Source organism: Salvia hispanica, unplaced genomic scaffold, assembly GCF_023119035.1.
Source record: "Salvia hispanica cultivar TCC Black 2014 unplaced genomic scaffold, UniMelb_Shisp_WGS_1.0 HiC_scaffold_365, whole genome shotgun sequence".
Lineage (NCBI taxonomy): Eukaryota > Viridiplantae > Streptophyta > Magnoliopsida > Lamiales > Lamiaceae > Salvia > Salvia hispanica.
The window spans coordinates 1-7327 of NW_025952097.1; the positions used below are offsets into that span (position 1 = coordinate 1).

The following is a 7327-nucleotide window of genomic DNA, read 5'->3' on the forward strand; positions in this document are numbered from 1 at the left end:
ACCGATCTTTCAAATTTGGATTAAATTCGCAGCCCAATATGGGATTGAGGCATACCAAATTTTTAGAATAAGACATTTTTGCCTTTTTATCTTTATTCTTTCTTTTTTATTATTATTTCTTATATAAAATTCATGTATTGGCCAAACTATCCACAAATTTGAACCACCTATTCGCCGCCTCCACCCTCCTCCTCCCCCCGCCACTTCCTACCTCTTCTTTGGTACAAAAGTTAAAATATATACATCCAAATTAGAGAGAATATAAATTAAATTTTAAAAGATGTTTGTAGGAATTGTTTTCTGGATAAAAATGCGTTGAATAGTTTAGGAAAAGGGGAAAAATATAGCAAAATCAATCCTAAAATGATTTTAACATAATATATAATTTTTTTTATGAGTATGTCCTCTGATTTTTTTTATTAATTCTTTTATTACTTCTCTAAACTCATTTCATATTTTATGTCAAAACTAGAAAAAATTATGTAAAACTAGTTGCTTAAAATTCTAAAAAATCAAACGTTTTTTCCCTAGAAATATAGTAAGCATTTTTTTCTAAAATTTAGTTAAGGTGACCGGGTTATAAGGTAAAATGAAAGTGCCATTAAAATAAGTAATTCCTTAATTTTCGACACTGATTGAAAATTACAAAATTATCCATCTGCTGATGGATCAGCTATATTTATTTATTAAGTAAAATATTCCATTGACTTTGACTTGGCATACTATAGTTTCTTTATATATTAATATTGGTAACGAATGTCATTTACTTAATTTATTTTCGACACAACATAACAATGGTGTTTGAGAAACTCATCTCCATCTTCATCCTCATATTGGTCTTCTTCTCTTCACCAACACTAGTATTTTCATCATCTCATTACAATTTCCCAGTAGCTAAGCCTAATAATCCCAACTGCAACGATACATGCGGCGACATACAAATCCCCTTCCCTTTCGGCACCACACCCGAGTGCTCCTTCGCAAGACAATTCCGTCTCACTTGCAACCGCACAGCTTCCGATCCTCCGAAGCTGTTATGGTGGAACACGAATTTCGAAATCACAGACATATCCCTCGACGGCCAGTTCACGCTCATGAAGACCATAGCGCACGACTGTTATCATAGCAACGGAGTCCAGTCCTCCAATTTCAGTAATAACGGATTCGGCTTCGTCCCCACTTCACGCTCAATAATACCGCGAATAAGTTCACTGTCTTGGGGTGTTCTGCCATCGCTGCTTTTACGGGGATTAGTCTCAACCAGACCTTTATTACGGCCGGGTGCCGCCATGTGCAGTTCGCAGGCTGATTTGAGTGAAGGGACGTGTAACGGTGCGGGCTGTTTCCAGACTGACATCCCCACCGATGTGTCGGAGATTATGGTAATCCAGAGTCTTAGTAATTATACTAATACTTATAGCTTTAGTAACTGCACTTATGCGTTTGCTGTTGAGAGGTCTGCATTCCGATTTCCAAGGATAATCTAACAAACTTGTTGCCCCGTCAAAGACTTCCTGTGGTGGTTGATTGGGTCATCGGGAATGGCACGTGCCAAGAGGCTCGGAGAAATGCCACTAGTTATGCTTGGGGTCAATGCAAACACAACCTGCACGACCCCACAAATGGCTATGGCTACCGTTGTCGTTGCGAGGATGGGTTCGAAGGAAACCCATATCTACCTCAAGGGTGTATAGGTATTACAAACTTTACACTTTTAGTCAGTCCCTTAGAGTGTCCACAATAGTGCTGCCGTGTGAGGCGCAGCGCGCCCGCGTGGTGCCACGCCGGAGAAGCGGATGACCTGAGCTGCGGCGGCAGATATCTGATTTTTTTTTTTTTTTTTTATTTTTTTCTACAAAAATTCTATTCCCAATTCATTTTTTTTTATTCCATTTCAATTAAAATATACTAACAAATTTATAAAATAATGTGATTTGTGGTTGTGGATGTGGCGTGACTTGACATGTTTTTGTAGGCTGACGTGATATTGGGCAAAAAGTTTTTCTTTGGTGTGACTTGGTTGTGCCACTTTGGGCACTCTTATAGTTATGATTTTAAAATTAAAAAAATATTTGAATAATTTTTAAATAAGTGGACCCCCACTATCCATTAATACCACTTCCACTATATTTTCTTGCCCTCCCTCTTATTTTACCTACATTAAAACTTGTCCCTTCAAATTTTGAGGGACACAACATAGTAGTATTACATTGCTTTCTCTTTGTATTAAAATATTATTATCACTATTAATCATGATGTTTAACCAGTTATTCTGTGTTTTCAGATATTAATGAATGCTTAAATGATAATTTACATGATTGCAACACGAAAGCATCCTGCACCAATAACATAGGCAATTCACATGTACTTGTCCGAAAATTACGTAGGAGATGGAAAGGGTGAAGATGGATGTAAGTGGAAGTCGCCCAAAGATATGAAGATTACTTATGTCTTAATTGGTAAATATTATTAGTTTTATAATTGGCCTTATCATGTTTTAATCCTTCTAATACGAGCTTCTTGATATAAAATAAACAGGAGTTGGCTCCGGGGTCATTTGTCTACTACTTAGCACCATCCTCTTTACTTAGAGCACAAGAGAAGATCACATAATAAGATGAAGCGGAAATTCTTTCACCAAAACGGTGGGTATATATTACAAGAGAAGCTCATAAGAGAGAAGCGTCACCAGATATTCATCATTTTCAGCTCATTCGACCCAAAAAAAGGCCACCAATAACTTCCACAACAACATGATCATTGGCCGGCGGCTTTGGCACCGTGTACAAAGGCGTTCTAGTAGACAGAAGAACAGTTGCGATCAAGAGGTCTATAAGAGTTGATCCCACACAAATCGAACAGTTCATCGAGGTAGTTATTCTATCTCAAATTACCACAGGAATGTAGTAAGCTTCTTGGTTTTTTGCCTAGAAACAGATGTTCCGCTTTTGGTCTACGGTTCATTCCCAATGGCACCCTTTCTTTGCACTTGCACAATGAGGCTAAGGCACGTGCCCTTGATTGGAGCATGCGTCTGAAGATCGCGGCAGAAACTGCTGGGGTGCTCTCGTATCTTCACTCTTCAACTTCTACTCCCATCATACACGGGGATGTCAAGTCGGACAATATCCTCTTGGACCACAATTTGACAGTTAAGGTGTCAGATTTCGGAGCTTCAAAGCTTGTTCCAGTTGATCTCGCCAGCTATCCACAGTGGTGCTGGGAACTTTGGGATACCTTGATCCAGTACATGCAGACTCCAGTTGACGAAGACGTGTTTACGTTTGGAGTTGTTTCGCTGGAGCTAGTCACGGGCGTAAAGCATTGTGCTTTGATAGGCCCATAGAGGAGAAGAGTTTATCTAACTATTTCCTTTATGTACTCAAGGAGGATTTGTTGGTAAAAATTATTGATGAAAAAATTGTAAGTTTGGGAAATATGGAGCAAATAAATGCGGTTTGTAAACTAGCGAAAGAGTGCTTAAATGTGAAGGGGGAAGATAGACCTAGTATGAAGGGGGTGGCAATGGAGCTAGAAGGGCTGATACTGCGAGAGAAGCACTCGTGGGCCACAAATGTTGACAACGAAGAAGAGATGAAATCTTTGATTCCGAATGATCATATTGTTAACCAATCAATGGAGGAAGATGATATTTTACTTTGAGCATTTATATATGTGTTTTGATATTCATGTTGATTGTGGTGATCAAATTGGTCTTTCGATTTTATGCAATGATCTTGTGTAATTTTGTATCAAAATGTTTGTTTGAATTAGTTGATATGTGGTTGTTTCCGTCACTTTAGCTCTTTATTTTAGCTTTCAATATTTGTCAGATTCACATTTTGTTCCAATTAAAACGAATTGAATTTTCAATGTTTTTAAAGAATTTGATGCACCGGTAAAATTTTGAAAGATATGTTTGATCAGTTCCATCACATGACAATATTAATTCCATAGAGGGTGATGCAAATTTTGTTTAAAAGGGGGCTTTACCATATAACCTAACCCCAAAATAAATTCTATGTAATCATGGATCATCTCTGCTAAACATCAAGGAATAGTTATAAAACTATACTAAGATATGTTGAATACGTTTTAGAGTCTTTACTCATTAACCTTTCTCAACTAAACATTAAAAGAAATTGTGCAAGGGTCGTTTGGTTTACTCCATGATTGGGCTTTTAGATGGGCGTATGTCATGATTGTTATACAATGTCGATGTTTGGTTGCGTTTTGGGATTTTCTTGCTAACCTTAAACCATTGTTTGGTATTCATTTTAATCAAGAAAAGAAACTAATATTGACTATTCTACCCTAGGGTTGACAGTTCATCCCAAAGTGCAAGGGTGATGTATATATGCCACTTTGTTATTTTCCCACTTCCCGCATTGACGAGTTCTTTACCGACGGACAATTATTGTCCATCGGTAAAGAACTTGTCGGTAATTTTTTTTCACCCGATGGAATTACCGACGGAATATACATGAATTAAAAGGAAAAAGTTAGTGACGGTTCCCATAATTCGTAGCAAAAAATTTTACGTCGGTAATTCCGTCGTAACTGACATTTTTTTGTAGTGTTTTACCTTATTCCACTATGATTCGATTTTTCCCTATAAATGCCCTCTCAAACCTCTTCATTATCATCATCTTTTTGCCTCATAATTCTAGATCATAAAATTGAGAGAGTTCTTTCTTGTCAAGAGGTTGTAGACTGAATCAAGCGAAGATCAAGGCTACAAGGATTCTACCTATGGGTTTTATTGCTTTTAGTTCTTATGTTCACTTTGTATTCCCTTTCATTCTATGATTTAGCTTATTCCCCCATGTGTAACTAAACTCATGGATTCTGGGAGGAGAAACTTTGGTTATACTTTTTTTTCTATTTAATATCTTTTTTTTTTTTTATTTGTTTTTCCTGTTTTTCCGAATTTCATTTTTGAGGACACATTCGATCCCATTTAATATAACTTGCTACATAATGGGGAAGGGGGTTGACGAGTTGATCCACTTAATGACACTAAAATTGTTTCCTTAAAACAACCGTTAATTTGATATAATTTTAAAGGGCTTAAGAGCTTTTAGAGTTCAACTAGATGAAACCCGTTGTAATTTAGCTTTACCAATATCAGTGTGCCCGTCATCAAGATAAACCGGGGATTTAGGAACGATAACCATAACCGTGAACGCACACCCCGGAATTCTTATCTCTGATCTTTCTTTTTTTGGAATTAGTTGTTTCCCTTTCGCTTTTTTTTTTAAAAAGTTTTAAAAATTTTGGTTATTCAAATAGAAAAGAAGCTCAAAGAAGGTTGATTTTTTTCCCCCTTTTCGACAACCCATACTAACCTTTAGCTATACTAGATCTCCCTTTTGATATTTGAAGTATTTTAGTGCTAATAAATAGTGCGTCAAGGGCGCCGTTGTCAAAACATCACTTTGAAATTTGATATCTTCAAACGAACGATTTTGCTACTTTGGATTTTATTTTTTTTTTATTTTTTTTTTTTGTTTTATTTTTTTTTTTTTTGTTATTTCGGTAGTTTATGCGAACGCGTTTCCCGGGGGTAAGAGCCACTGATTCAATTTGAGGACTAGAAGGGGACGAAGATAAAAAACCCGAGCAAGATGTTACGCCCAAGGAAGCTCCGATGGATGAGAAGATCCGGGGGGCGGGGAAAAGAAAACAGGTTATAGTTCCCGTTATAAATGTTTAATCACGGAATATTCTTATTTTTCCCGAGGGCCTCGATCGATGCTAAAAATTTTTAGCCGCGATCCCCCTTTATTCAAAGGGGTTTTAGCAACATCCTTTGGGGTATCGAAGAAAAAACCCCACCTTGGGGTTCGGAAATTTCCAAACCGTTAATGGGCGACGACGAGAAGGTAACTTTTTCCCTTTTTCTTGCATTATGAAAAGAGGGTTTGTCTACCTCAGAGGCCCCTCCACATGGGGGAATAGGGCCCCCTCACAAATACTATCCGCGGCACCATACCGAAACAAGAGGAAAATTCAATTCATTCCCCCACGACCCCCTTTATGAGGCCGCCCCGTTTAAAGGGTTTCCCCCGGGTGCCCAACTATGGTTTCACCGGACCCCCGGTGAATTCTATATAATGTTTTCAATGAGAAAAAACCGCATTTTGGTTTCAGGGGCCAAAGGGGGTTTTCCAAGGGGAAAAGGGGCCCAAAGGAAAGGATGGGGAATTTTCCAAAAAAACAGGGTGGTCAAAGGAGAAGATAATCTGAATTGCGGGGAAAGATGATAGCTCATTTGAAAAGGAGTTGGTAAAGGGTTGGGGTGAATCGAGGGATACATCGAGGAGAGAAGATCCGCCCCACCGACCGTTATCGCACCACCAAACCCGACGCTCCTTCCACTCCCACCAGGATGCAACTGTAACAAGGAGGCGGCCCCAAAGATTTTAACAATAATAATTATCGAACCGGGGGGAATTACAACAATTATAATGGGAATCGCCCCACCCACCTTTCGACCTAAAAATTTCTGAACCCCCCCCGGGATTTTAAAAAGGGGAGCAAAACCCCGGGAAAGGGGAGAGATACGAAAGTGGATCATAAAAACCTAAAGTGCTAGTGCGAGATAGAAGACCAACGACACCAAGTTTGGAGCGTAAGTGGCAAAAACCCCAAAAGGGAAAAAACACAAATTCCCGCGCCCCCCCATAAAAACTCAAATGGACCAAGTCCAACAAAAGATGATGGGGAAAGGCAGCAAAGACGAGGGGTTTACATAACAAAAGGGGGGGAAAAATGGGGGAAAAGGGGCCCCGAACGGTCTACCCGACGCCAAAAAAACCCAAAAACACGCGGGGCCGCTACCGATCCGGGGAAACACCCCAAGAAAGATGCTCGGGGGCCCCAATGGGTTGTACTTTTCACCAAAGAGGAAGTTTGCTTTGGGAATTTAAGATTTTGAATATGTTCCCAAGTTTACATTAACATTCCCCCTTAATCCTTGGAAATACCAGTATGCAAAACTACTTAGGGGGAAAAAGAGAAAGAAAAAGCCTACGAAAAAGATCTTGTTGCCATTTCATTGCGTGAGATCATTCGACGGGAAGGGAAAAGTAGGATCCCCCGCCAACATCCGTTCAACGCAAAGAAAGGGGGCAAAGCGTCTACGACTTGGAGCTAAAAACATGCCACTCAAGTACACGAAAAAAGCTCAACATCGGGCCACTTAAACCGATTGCACATTTGGTTATTGATAACTCCGCAATTTAAGGGGGGGTGATCGGGGGGTGTTGGGAAAAGGAAAGATTTGATTTTCCCCGCCGATTTATTATACTTGATATGAAAGTTG

The 7327-nt window shown here is 39.1% G+C and overlaps 1 pseudogene; it reads left to right on the top strand.

Annotated features, from left to right (window-relative positions):
* Positions 1-794: 794 nt before the first annotated feature.
* On the top strand, positions 795-3663 carry LOC125199059 (annotated as a pseudogene).
* The last annotated feature ends 3664 nt before the right edge of the window (positions 3664-7327 follow it).